This window comes from Jaculus jaculus, chromosome 1 (genome assembly GCF_020740685.1).
Source record: "Jaculus jaculus isolate mJacJac1 chromosome 1, mJacJac1.mat.Y.cur, whole genome shotgun sequence".
Lineage (NCBI taxonomy): Eukaryota > Metazoa > Chordata > Mammalia > Rodentia > Dipodidae > Jaculus > Jaculus jaculus.
In genome coordinates, this window is record NC_059102.1 from 315,275,352 (window position 1) to 315,289,848 (window position 14,497).

Genomic DNA, 14,497 nt, shown 5'->3' on the forward strand with positions numbered 1-14,497 from the left:
TAAGTTAATGTGCCCTTAATTTGAAACTCAGCCCCCATTACTTACCATGAGTTTCTCCCTTGTCAGCAATGTGTGGAATGTACCTGGTTCCTTATCCCATCATCACAAGGAGAAAATACCCAAGTGCAGAAGTGTAGGAGGATGTCGTCATGATGTTTGCAAGGACACCACTGACCTGTATTTTTCAAGGGAAAATCTCTTTAAATTATGAAATAAGAGATTTTTACTGCCCCCCCCCCCACCACCCGCCTCCCAAGGCAGGATCTCTCACTGCAGCCAAGACTAGTCTGGAACTTCCCAGCTTCCTGGGTGCTGGGATTACAGGCATGCGCCACCACCACACCCAGCTAGGTATTTCTTAAAAAATGCCATCCTCATGATTAACAATTACCAGACTTCAGACCACTCCAGGAAACTGATAAAATACCTATTCTTTTTGTTGTTGTTTTTAAACTTTATTTATTTATTTGAGAGAGAAAGAAAGAGGCAGAGAGAGGGAGAGCGAGACTGGGCACGCCAGGGCCTCCATCCACTGCAGACGAACTCCAGATGTGTGAGCCCCCTTGTGCATCTGGCTTACGAGGGTCCTGGGAATTGAACTGAGGTTCTTTGGCTTTGCAAGCAAGCACCTTAACTGCTAAGCCATTTCTCCAACCCCACGTATTCTTTTCTTTCATCAGGTAGCCTGAGGAAGACCCAACCTATTTTCCTTGAATGCTTTTTCTTCCCTTGAAAATGTTTGTGGGAGCTTGGTACTCTTATGTTTCAGTTATTTGTTTGAGATAGAGTCCAGTCCAGGCTGCTTGTAGCTTGCTTGCTTGCTTTTTTCTTTCTTTCTCTCTCTTTCTTTAAATATTTTATTTATTTATATTTATTTGCAAGCAGAGAGAGAGAGGGAGAGAGAATGGGCGTGCCAGGGCTTCTAGCCACTACAAATGAACTCCAGATACATATGCTACTTTGTGCCTCTGACTTTACATGGGTATTAGGGAATTGAACCTGGGTCCTTAGGCTTCACAGGCAAGCACCTTAACCACTAAGCCATCTCTCCAGCCCCTGCTCTCAGTTTTCTATGTAACTGCGGATAGCCTTGAACTTCTGATCCTATTGCCCCCACTTCCCAAATCCTGGGATTACAGGTGTGCCTCACTATACAGGTTCTGTCAGTCTTAGGTTTCACATTTTTTTTTTTTTTTTCTTTTCTGTTTTCGTTTTCTAGTTAGGTCTTCACTATAGCCCAGGCTGACCTAGAATTCACAATGTAGTGTCATGGTGGCCTTGAACTCACAGCGAACCTTCTACCTTTGGTGGGATGAAAGGCTTGTGCCATCATGCCCAGCTCAGTTTTTGCAGGAAAACGTCTTAACCGCTAAGTCATCTCTCCAGCTTTTTTTTTTCAAGATAGGGTCTCGCTCTAGCCCAGACTGACCTGGAATTCACTGTATATTCTCAGAGTGACCTCAAACTCATGGCAATCCTCCTACCTTTGCCTCCCAAGTACAGAGATTAAAGGCTTGTGCCACCATGCCTGGCTCAGTCTTTATCTCTATAATCACTGGTATGAAAGTTTCTTCATGTCTGATATGATATTACATTTTGTTTTTGAGACAGAGTTCACGTATCCTCGAATGACCTCAAATTTACCCCAAGATGGCCTCAATTTTACTATGTAGCTGAAAATGACTTTGAACTCCTGATCTTCCAGTCTCCATCTGCTGATGCTGCAACAGCAAACATGTACCACCATGCCAAACCTGGGGTTGTGTGCATGCTAGGCAGGCACAATTGAGCTACATCTCCAGCCCCTGGACTCCAGTACAATTTGAAAATGTCTCTTTATTTATAATTTCATCAAGTTTGGAATATAGCACATGATTCATCAGAATGGGAAGATTAAGTTATGATATAGAGCTTCTTTTTTTTTTTTGGTATTCCTTTGGGGAAAAATGGGCCAAAAATTCAGTAGTTAAGTAAAAGTTCAGTGCTATCCAGGTGTGGTGGCACATGTCAAATCCCAGCTGAGAATGGAGGATCACTGAGAGTTCAAGGCCAGCCTAGGCTACTGAATGAGAGTTTCATGTCAACCTGGGCTAGAATGAGACCCTGCTTCTAAAGCACACACACACACACACACACACACACACACACACACACACACACACACAGTCCAGGTGGGCATGGTGGCACATGCCTGTAATCCCAGCACTCAGGAGGCAAAGGTAGGATTGCCGTGAATTCGAGGCCACCCTGATACTACATTAAATTAGTGAATTCCAGGTCAGCCTGGGCTAGAGTGAGACCTTACCTGTGTGTGTGAGGAGGGTGGGGGGGCGGGGAGACAAGGTCTAATGCAAAGACAAAAGAAAAGGTACTTTTCCTGTAGCTGGATGTTCTACCACGAGGTGGCGCTAGACATGTTTAGCTGCCTGCAGGATTGGCTGGCAATAGTTAACCATAAGGAGTTTAAAATTACCTTACCTATCTGATTTGCAGGAATTCAAAAAGCCTGACAATAGACTCTGTTGGTAAGAGTGTGAGGAAACAAGCACTCTCATATTTTTGGAGGGAATACAAAAAACATAACTGGTAGAGGATAATTTGGCAATATTTTAGCAAAGTGTGCATTCATTCAACATTTGACCTGGCACCCCATGTCTAAGTATTTATTCTGAAGATAAACCTTTAACAACATGAAGATACATATCCAAAAAGCTGTTTGACTTTAACATCATTTGTAATTGCAGCTTTGTTTTTGCATGTGTACGTATGTGGGCTGTGTGTGTGTGTGTATGTCTGTGTGTGTGTGTGTGTGTGTGTGTGTGTGTCCTGAGGAATAGAACCTGGGTCCTTCGGCTTTACAGGCAAGTGCCTTAACTGCTAAGCCACCTCTCTAGCTCCCATTTTTGTCTAATTTTGAGTTTTGGAACTATGTTAACTGTTTTGCATATCTGCACATGTGGACATTGTACAATATGTGTGTGGGGCGTGCATGTGTGTGCAGATGTGAGCACCCCATGTACATGCATGTGGAGGCCTGAGGAGAAGGTCACACGTCCTCTCAGAGCTGCTGTCTGCAAGCCCCAGCAATTCTCCAGTCTGCCTGCCTTCCTGCAGACTGGCATTACAGATGTGTGTAGCCCATCCAGCTTTTTTTTTTTTTTTTTTTTTTTTGAGAGAGAGAGGAAGAGAGCAAGAATTGGCATGCCAGGACATCCAGCCACTAAAATTAAACTCTAGGCATGTGCACTTGTGTGCATGCATGTCCTTGTGTCTCCTTGTGCATCTGGCTTACATGGGATCTGGGGAGTCGAACATGGGTCCTTAGGCTTTGCAAGCAAATACCTTAACTAGTAAGCCATGTCTCCAGCCCACTCAGCTTTTTATTTTATATATATATTTTTTTGAGGTAGGGTCTCACTCTAGCTCAGAATAACCTGGAATTCACTGTATAGTCTCAGGGTGGCCTCAAACCCACAGTGATCCTCCTACCTCTGCCTCCTGAGTGCTGGACTTAAAGGGGTGTGCCATCATACCCGGCTCCACCCAGCTTTTTATATGGGTTCTGTGGAGTCAGACTTGGCCCAGAGGCCCTCATAATAAGCAGCAAGCACTCAACTGCTGAGCTATCTCCCCAGCCTCTATGTTAGCATTTAAAAACTGTATTTATGTACTTGCATAAGTGCACATATATGTACATATGGGTGTTCCAGGGTCTCTGATGCTTCAAATGAACTTCAGATGCATGCACCACATTTTGCAACTGGCTTTATGTGGGTGCTTGGAAATTGAACCCAGGGTGGCAGGCTTTGCTATCAAATGAGTTTAACCACTGAGCCATCTCCCCAGCCCATGTTAACATTTTGATATTTTATTATTATTATTATTATTATTATTTTGGTTTTTCAAGGTAGGGTCTCACTGTAGCCCAGACTGACCTGTAGTCTCAGAGTGGCCTCAAAATCTCAGCAATCCTCCCACCTTTGTCTACTGATGCTGGGATTAAAGGCATGCACCACCATGCCTGGTTTATTTACTTATTTGAGAGAGAGAGAAAGAGGTAAATAGAGAGAGCACTAGGGCTTTCGGCTATTGCAAATGAAATCCAGATGAATGTGCCACTTCATGCAGCTGGCTTATGTGGGTCCTGGGGAATCGAACTTGGGTCCTTCAGCTTTGCAGGCAAGTACCTTAACCTCGAAGGCATCTCTCCAGCCCCAGACTAGAATGTTTTAACGTGGTTTGACCCCAGCTGAACTCATTGAAGTTTATAATGATGCTGGAGGATTACAGAACCTTTAAGAAGGAAGTGGTTGCATCTTGACTCTGCTTCTGAAGGAAATACTAGTCTTCAGGAGCAGGTTTGGTCTCATGGGAGTGGATTTGTTTCTTTGTGAATGGAATTTTTTAATTTTAATTTTTATTTATTTCTTTGAGAGAGAGAAAGAGGCAGATAGAGAATGGGTGTTCAGGGCCTCCAGCCACTACAAATGAACTCTAGACGCATGCACCCCATTAAGCATCTGGCTTACATGGGTCCTGGGGAGAGAAAGAGGCAGAGAGAGAGAGAATGGGCACGCCTTCAGCCACTGCAAACAAACTCCAAACACATGCACCACCTTGTGCATCTGACTTTACATGGGTACTGGGGAGTTGAATCTGAGTCATTTAGCTTTGCTGGCAAGCACCTTAACTGCTAAGCCATCTCTTCAGACCACTCACACATTCTTTCTGTCGTTTCTTCCTCAATGGTCCCGGAGCCTTGGAGGGTGTGATAGAGATGTATCAGTGCTGAACACTCCTCTGTGTTCATTTCTTCCCAGCTAAGCAGGACTGAGGCTCAGTTGATGGTGTTTGCCTACCCACGCACAAAGCCCTTGGGTTCTATCCCTGGCGCCACATATGCCAGGCCTGTGGCACATACATGTAATACCAGTAGTTGGGAGGTGGAGGCAAGGTCAGAAGCTCTAGGACACCCCTCAGCTATAACCTTGGCTGCATGAGACCCTGTCTCAGAAGCAAACAAAACAAACTAAAGCCAGGAAGCTGGGTGTACTATAGAGGCAGAGGTTGGAGGATAGCCATGAGTTCAAGGCCACCCTGAGACTACATGGTGAATTCCAGGGCTAGTGTGAAGCCCAACCTCGAAAAAACAAACAACATCAACAACAAAAAACAAAGCAAAAAACCAAATAAAATCTCTTTTGGGACTGACCCTGGTTCCATTGATCACTACTTACATAAAGCCAGATGCATAGGTGGTACACGCATCTGGAGCTTGTTCATTGCAGTGACTAGAGCCCTGGCGTGCCCGTTCTCTATCTCCGTCTGTCTCTTTCTCTCCCTCTCTCTCTCTCAAATAAATACATAACATAAATATAGAAATCTAAAAGAAAGAAAGGAAAACAGGGAGCAAAGCAGAACACTGTGCACAGGTGTTCTACTGACTCATATCCCAGCCCAAATTGTTTTTATTGCTGCCTGTCAGCCTTCTCAAGTAATTGCTCCATGAGGTTGCTTAGGGGCCTATGTCTATTACCAGGTTTTGACTGGAACAAACAGTAAATTTTCCTGGCAGCCTTGAGCTTTTTCAGCCAGGCACTTAAGGAAGCAAATGGGGCCAGCCCAGGGACATGCTTTAACTTGTTAGAAGCTGCTAGGAGTTTCCTTATAAAAAAAAATACAAAATTGGTATAAGACATGGAGGGCCCTGAATGTTAAGATTGATATTGGAATGGCTGTTCCAACCATGTTAAAAAATAATCTGGCCGGGCATGGTGGTGCACACCTTTAATCCCATCACTTCAGGTCAACCTTGGCTAGGGTGAGACTCTACCTTTAGAAACAAACAAAAAAAGATAATCTGGGGCTGGAGAGATGGCTTAGTGGTTAAGCGCTTGCCTGTGAAGCCTAAGGACACTGGTTCAAGGCTCAGTTCCCCAGGACCCACATTAGCCAGATGCACAAGAGGGCGCATGCATCTGGAGTTTGTTTGCAGTGGCTGGAGGCCCTGGAGCACCCATTCTCTCTCTTTTTCTCTCTCTCTGCTTCTTTTTCTGTCTGTCACTCTCAAATAAATTAAAAAAAAAACAAAAAATAAAAAAAAGATAATCTGAAAAAAAAGTAACCTTAAGCAGTTGTGAAAGTGAACCCAATTTAGAGACCTTATTTTACTCATGTGATAGAACAAGATATGTGTCATAACTGGCTGCAAGAGAATAGAAAACACATACAAATTACAGAGGAGTCAGGCGTGGTGGCACACGCCTTTAATTGCAGCACTGGGGATGCAGAGGTAGGAGGATCGCAGTGAGTTTGAGGCCACCCTGAGATTACATAGTGAGTTCCAGGTCAGCCTGGGCTAGACTCCTCCTTGAAAAACAAAGCAAAACAAAATTACAAAGAGATGTACCAAATGGTGAAACCAAATACAAATTAAGTTGAAAAAACAATTTTTTTTTTTCTTTTGGTGGGTGAAGCAATAGAATTTAGGAGCTGGGGAGATGGCTCAATGGTTAAAGGCACTTGTTTGCAGAACTTGTGGCCTGGCTCAAGTTGTTCCTTTTTTTTTTAGGCTAGCCCAACAGAGCCTTCCCCCTCCCCCACCCCACCCCCAGCATCCATATAAAGCCAGATGCACAGAGTGGTGCATTTGTCTGGAGTTTGTTTGCATGGCAAGAAGCCCTGGTACAGCCATATTCATATTCTCTTATCTCTTTTAAATATTTTTTCTTCCAATTTCCTGGTTTAATAAGGACTGTTTATTTTGAGAGGAAAAAAAAAAGGTCCTAAATATCAGCCGGGCATGGTGGCACACGCCTTTAATCCCAGCACTTGGGAGGCAGAGGTAGGAGGTTCGCCATGAGTTTGAGGCCATCCAGAGGATACAGGTCAGCCTGGGCTAGAGTGAGACCCTGCCTCGGAAAACCAAAAAAAAAAGTCCCAAACATCAAGATGTTCACAAAACAATCTACAGTATCAACTTTAGAAAACTGATATTAAGATTATTACACTATTTTTCTGAAGGATGCCTTTGACATGCCAATTCCCATTCAAAAAAATACATTGTTACATATGTGTTGAATACTCTTCCCCAGAGTACATGGGGAAGGTACCTCTAACTCAAAGATGCTCTGATGCTACAAGTTAATGAGATTGCTTTTGCAGTCAGGGAAGCAACTATTTAAACCATGTATGAATGGAAGAACTGTACTCCCTGCATAGCAAGAGATTATTCTGGAGACAGTTGATAAAACGATACATTTTTTATTGTTAAGTCATAAAGAGGTATCAAAATTAAAAGCAAAAATTACAGGGTGAGACTTAACACAACTACTTCAAGCGTCAAAGGAAGTGAAAATGGAACGTGGCATTGGGCAGTATAGTATGAGTGAATGAACGTGGGTAGGACAAGGAAAGGGAGAACAGTGAAAATGTGCTGCAGACTCTAGGGGAGTGGCCCTGCTGTAATTTTGATCTTGGATAAACGCCTAGGTAAAGAAACAATCGCTAAGATTCTTAAAGCCTGCTAGGTGCTTCAGTCGTCCTCCCTATTGGCGCTGTCTGACATCCTCTCCTTCCTCAGCCTCTGTTTCATCATCTTTGATCAGTTCCAGCTGCTCCTGCCCTCGATCACTGTCATCATCCAGAAGGTCTCCTTCCTCAGCAGAGTCGTCTGCACCTGCCTCAGACTCCATCTTCCCTTCAGTCCCATCTTCACAGCGGTGCCTAGTCTGCTTGCTCCTCTTTGGTCTTTTCATTCTTTACCTCCACTGGGGCTGATAAGGCCAAGTCTGCTTGTTTGATCTGTTCCTTCTCTATTTTGAACAAGCTTTCCAGTACAGAATCCACTTTTTGTTTTATCTGGGTAAGTTGCTTTAATGGCTTGAAGGTCGTCTCCTTTTAACTTTTCAGACGTAGGAGAAGGTCCCTGCTGTCCACTCTTAGAATTAAAGCCACTTTTGCCCCTTTGTGAGGTGTTTCCGGACACACTCTGTTGTTTAGAGGGCACCACAGCAGGAGCAATAGGAGGAGGAGGAACACGTGCTGGTAGCCATACATCCTGTCATAATTATCACGTAGAAAGTCACAGTCCAAGTCAAAGGAGGAGCCCAGTAGAGGGGACGGAGAAGGGTGGTTGGGGACTGACCCGCACTTTCCGCTGCAGATGATCGTCTCACACCTGCTTTTCCTCAGTTCACTTTTGGCTCTGTAGCCAGATTCATATTAAAACCTGGCCAGGGGCTGGACTGATGGCTTAGCGGTTAAGCACTTGCGTGGGAAGCCTAAGGACCCCGGTTCAAGGCTCAGTTCCCCAGGTCCCACGTTAGCCAGATGCACAAGGGGCCGCACGCATCCGGAGTTGGTTTGAAGTGGCTGGAGGCCCTGGCGCGCCCATTCTCTCTCTCTCTCTGCCTCTTTCTCTCTCTGACTGTTTCTCTCAAATAAATTAATAAAACAAACCAAAAAAAAGTTTAAAAAAATAAAAACCTGGCCAGCAATCCTCCCGTCCTCTCCTGCTACATCAGCTTGGGCACTTCTCTCATTAACCTACTGGATAAAGGCAAAGTCCTTACGAACAGAGCAGCCAACAGTTTTGCCATACTTTGAGAAGATGGCCTCCATGTCAGACTTCTGGACCACAAGACTGTTGAGATTCCCAATGAATACACGGGAATTCATAGAGTGAGGGTCTGTCTTGTTGGTAATATTGTTAGCCATTTTCTTTGAAGACAAGGTTCCTCACAAGGCTGAAAAACTTTAATCCTAGCCCTTGGGAGGTACAGGTAGGAGGATCACAGTGAGTTCAAGGCCAGCTTGGGACTACAAAATTCAAGGTCAGCCTGGGTGAGACCCTACTGTAGCTGAAGAGCAAAAAAATCTCACTCGAGCAAAGTTGACTAACAAATATTTCAAGTGATTTGTAACCAGAGTGACAGAGACGAGATTCGACCCTGAATCTCCTACTCTGGGCTTCTACGGGAAGCAGACTGGGCAGGCCAGAGACACACACACACAACCATCCAGACTTCGCCTCTTCAAAAAATCTAAATAAAAATATTTAAAACATAAAGCTGGGGCTGGAGAGATGGCTTAGCAGTTAAGATGTTTGCCTGCGAAGCCAAAGGACCCAGGTTCGATTCTCCAGCATCTATGTAAGCCAGCTATACAAGGGGACACATGCATCTGGAGTTTGTTTGTAGTGACTAGAGGCCCTGGGGCACCCATTCTCTCTTTGTCTCTCTCCTCTCTCTCTGCTTGTAAGTAAAATAAAATAAATATAATAAATCCTGGGACTGGAGAGATGGCTTAGTGATTGAGGCACTTGCCTACAAAGCCTGATGACCTGTGTTTAATTCCCCAGTACCCACGTAAAGCCAGATGCACAAAGTGGTACGTGCATCTGGAGTTCTATTGCAGACCCTGATATGCCCATATATCTAAAATATGTTTAAAACAATTAAAGCTGGATGGGGATTGACAGTGGCGAGAAATGTTGGTATGTACACAGGAACTAGTAAACTTTTTTTTTACATTAGCCATTTTTTTTTACATTAGAATTTGTGCTAGAATCTGATAAAATTGTCATGGAGGGACACAGGATTCCTTTTGCAGTAGATACAAGAATTTAAAAACATAGAAAAACAAAAGCTAAAGACAATCTTATTAGAGTTTGAAAGAGAAAACAGGGCAAACAAGCTGGAGAGCCATAGCTCCCAGGAGTGAGATGGATATGAGAGAGGAAAGTTAAATTCAAGGTCACGACAGTGGACAGGTTCAGCACTGGAAGTCTGCCTGTTGCTCCAAGTGTGTGGATGTTTCTTTAGAGTGAACTCAGGAGGGCAGGCTTACTTTTGTCTTTTGGCTCACGGGAGGCTAAGGCACAACCTTCTTCGGTTGTGTCCCCAAATCCAGGCTCATCAGCCGCCTCCACCATGCTGCCCAAGTTCTGATCTCAACGAGATTAAAGTCGTTCATGGGCCTGAAGTGCACGGGAGGGAAGGCTGGCTCCACATCTGCCCTGGCCCCCAAGATCCGTCCCCTGGGTCTGTCTCCAAAATAGGTTAGTGACCACATCACCAAGGCAACGGATGACTGGAAGGGTCTAAGGATTACAGTGCAACTGACCATTCAGAACAGGCTCAGATTGAAGTTGTACCTTCTTCTGCCCTGATGGTCAAAACCCTCAAGAAGCCACCAGGAGACGGAAGAAACAACAACAGCAACAAAAACCATTCAACACAGTGGCAAGATTTCTTTCGATGAGATTGTCAACATTGCCTGACAGATGTGCCACTGGTGTTTGGCCAGAGAACTTTCTGGAACTATCAGAGATCCTGGGCACTGCACAGTGTGTGGGGTGTAATGTGGATGACCACCACCTGCATGCTGTCACAGATGACAGCAGTGGTGCAGTGGAATGCCCAGCTAGCTAAGAAGCCTAAGAAAGGAAAAGTATTTTGGGCTGGAGAGATGGTTTAGTGGTTAAAGGTGCTTGCCTGCAAAGCCAAAGGACCCAAGTTCGATTCCCCAGTACCCACATAAGCCATATGAACAGGTGGCGCATGTGTCTGGAGTTTGCAGCAGCTGGAGGCCCTGGCACACCCATTCTCTCTCTCACACACACTCCACCTCTTTCTCTCAAATAAGAAGGACTGGAGAGATGGCTTAGCAGTTAAGGCACTTGCCAGGGAAGCCTAGGGACCTGCTTCAATTCCCCCAGAACCCATGTAAGCCAGATGCACAAGGTGGTACATGCATCTGGAGTTTGTTTGCAGTAGCTAGAGTCCCCGGTACGCCCATATTCTTCCTCTCTCTCTGCCTCTTTCTTTCTAATAAATAATAATGATTTCTAATAATAAAGATTGCTGAATAGGTCTCACCTAACATACAGTTAAGGATAGCCTGGAACTCCCGATCCTCCTGCCTTCTGCCTTCCAAGTGCTGGAATTACAGGCGTGTGTCGCTTTCTAGCTTCAGAGTGTTTTCTTGAGGTTGTGAAACAGGATTTTTCCTTATCACAGGAAGTCTCCCATCTTGTCTGGGCAAGAGAAGCTCCAGTTGTCTTTATCAAAGGCTGTTTGTTATCAACCACTGACCTAGCCATGTTACTACGCATCAACCAATTTGTGTCAAGAAGGTGTCACCACGTTGGGATTTATGTGTCTCAAAGCGGGTCACCGACCTGGGAGGCACTCATTGTCCACAGTCAGAAAGGATGTCATCGGCCACCGTACCAGAGGAAGCTGACAGAGCTATGCGGCGTCCCGACTGGTGCCCGGGAAGCAGCTGGCTGTACATGGTCCTTTAAATTCCATTTCTCCGTACCTAACAACCCCCAGCAGAAGGCTGTGGACGATATACTGAAATACAAATGCTTGTCTGGAGCAACAGAGGCCCACCCTCCTTTCCTGGGATGTGTCTTTGGACCTGGGAGAACCGGGCAGGGGTCTTGAGCCCAGGCCTTTCCCAGATGGGGCATCCAGATGTGAAGTCTCTGAAGTTGGCATCTTCGGGTGTCCCTGGGCTCTCGTCTCACCTCGCTACCTGAGGCTTCAGGTTGGAGACTGCATCCCCTAAGTAGTCTCCACCGGGGTCAATGGGACCACTGTAATCAACAAAACTTGGCGTCGCCCAGGGCGACGAATGAACGCTGGGGTCTTAGCCACGCCCCGCATCGTTTTGGATGTGGTCGAGGGGGACACCTAGTGGTCGCTGGTCCTCCCTGCCTCCTTCGATGTGGCGCACCTGATCTTGGGGAGTTAAGCACGCGCCTCGTGGGCCCGGCGCCTCCACGTCTCTCCGAGCGAGAGAGGAGGGGGGCACGGGGCTGAGGGCGCGTGCGTGCGTGCGTGCGCGTGCAAGGGCGCAGTAGTGACTCCTCGGCCCGGGAGAGATCCCAGCCAGACCGCTTGCGCACCTTTGTGCGGCGGGGTGGTGGAGGCGCTCCGGGAGAGGTCCCGAGCCCACGCGGGAGAAAGGGGGTCGTGGAAAACGCCGCTGAGATGAAGGAGTGACCTCTCTCAATGTCCTCTGGGAAGCAGTTATAAAGAGCTTCTCCTCTGATTGTCTTGGGCCTGGCTTTGATCTGGAGCGCCGGGGAATCAAACTGGGGGCTTCAGGGTCTTATCCAGTGCTCCATCTCACCCCGTCTCGGGTCCCTCTTTAGATCTCTGGGTCCTGTTTTGTAGTCAGATCCTTCCTGGCACCCAAAACTTTCCGCTACAAGTGTAGGTATTCCTTCCTTCTTTTCTTCTGGTAAAAAAGCTGCGCTTTGAATTCTCCCAAATGTGGCAGTTCAGCATCATCCTGGTTAGAGGCACCAAAACTAATATTTGTATTTAGTCAATAAAGAAAGCAGACAGAGAATTACAAGCAGCATTTAAATTGAGGATCCATTTTAAAGAAATGTTGAAAAATTTTTATTTATTTATTTACTTATTTGAGAGAATGGACGTGCCAAGGCCTCTAGCCATTGCAAAAGAACTCTGTACTCATATGCCATCTTGTGCATCTGGCTTTACATGGGTACTGGGGAATCAAACTTGGGTATTAGGAATTGAACCTGGGTCCTTAGGCTTCTTAGGCAAGTGCCTTAATCGCTAAGCCATTTCTCCAGCCCCAAGGATCCATTTTATATTTATTAATTTATAGAAAAACAACAAAGCAACAACAACAACAACAACAAAAATCAAACCCCACAAACTCAGCTGATGCACACCTTTTTTTTTTTTTTTTGGTGGTCTTTCAAGGTAGGGTCTCACTGTAGCCCAGGCTGACCTGGAATTCACTATGGAGTCTCAGGGTGGCCTCGAGCTCACGGTGATCCTCCTACCTCTGCCTCCTGAGTGCTGGGATTAAAGGCGTGCGCCACCACGCCCGGCTTTCATTTTTTCTTTTCTTTCTTTCTTTCTTTCTTTCTTTCTTTCTTTCTTTCTTCTTTCTTTTTTTCTTCTTCTTTCTTTCTTTCTTTCTTTCTTTCGTTCTTTCTTCTTTCTTTCTTCTTTCTTCCTCCTTCCTTCCTTCCTTCCTTCCTTCCTTCCTTCCTTCCTCCCTCCCTCCCTCCCTCCCTCCCTCCCTCCCTCCCTCCCTCCCTCCCTCCCTCCCTCCCTCCCTCCCTCCCTCCCTCCTTTCTTTCTTTCTTTCTTTCTTTCTTTCTTTCTTGTGCACACCTTCAGTACCAGCACTTAGGAGGCAGGGCTGGGAGGATCTCTGAGTTCGAGGCCACCCTGAGACTACACAGAGGTCAGCCTGGGGTTAGAGCAAGAACATACCTTAAAAAAAAAAGAAAGAAAAAAGAAAAGAAAAGAAAAAAAGAAAGAAAGGAAAAGAACCCCCCCCCCCAACTCAAACAATAAAATTTCTCTACCACCAAGGCTTTGGGGGAATAGGTAGTTCATTGGACTATGGTTATGGCCCTTTTTGGAGCACATTAGAGCAGCATGTTTCAGTGGTCATAAAATTGTTCACACCCTGAAGTCCAGTAATCCCTCTCATGGGAATAAGCCCTAAAGAAATAATTAAACAAAAGGAAAAGGTCATATGCATATATATGTGAAAGATGCTCATTGTAGCATGATTCCCAAGAGGAAAAAAGTTGGAAAGAAGCCAAATTCTCAACAATAAGCAAATTGTTAAGTTAGAGCCCCAAGACCAATGGAATATTATTTAGCTATTAAATTATAATTGTGGGGAACATGTAGAAACATGAAAAATGTTCGTTATTTTTGGGTATATACCTATTATTTAAAAAGAGGACGGAAGTTAGGTGTGGTGGTGCCTGCCTGTAGTCCTGATGAAGAGTTTAAGAGTAATGGCGCCTTCCTCAGCTCAGATGGGCTTAACTCAGGTAGCTATGTTGCTGGACAATTCAACGTTACCAGAGCTACTCTGCAGTTCCTGCTGCGTACCAAAGAGGAATTAAGGAAGGGGTTGGGAGATGGCTCAGCAGTTAATAGCATTTCCTTGCAAAGTCGGTTGGCCCAAGCCACCTATGTGAAGCTGAACAGGCATTTATTTGCTGCAACAAGAGATCCAGCACACCACATGCAAATTAATAAAAAAATTAAAAATATTTTTGTTTATTTTTATTAAATATTTTTATTTATTTATTTGAGAGCGACAGAGAGAGAAAGAGGGGGAGAGAGGGAAAGAGAGAGAGAGGGAGAATGGGCGTGCCAGGGCCTCCAGCTACTGCAAATGAACTCCAGATGTGTGCACCCCCTTGTGCATCTGGGTCCTGGGGAATCGAGCCTCGAACTGGGGTCCTTAGGCTTCACAGGAAAGTGCTTAACCGCTAAGCCATCTCTCCAGCCCTCTTTGTTTATTTTTATTTATTTGAGAGTGACAGACAGAGAAAGAGGCAGAGAGAAAGAGAGAGAGAGAGAGAGAAAAGGTGTGCCAGGGCCTCCAGCCACTGCAAACGAACTCCAGACGCGTGCGCCTCCTTGTGCATCTGGCTAACGTGGGTCCTGGGGAATCGAGCCTTGAACCGGGGTCC

At 45.5% G+C, this 14,497-nt stretch overlaps 1 pseudogene; it reads right to left on the reverse strand.

Annotated features, from left to right (window-relative positions):
- Positions 1 to 7,534: 7,534 nt before the first annotated feature.
- Positions 7,535 to 8,718, reverse strand: LOC101611550 (annotated as a pseudogene).
- Between the last annotated feature and the right edge of the window lie 5,779 nt (positions 8,719 to 14,497).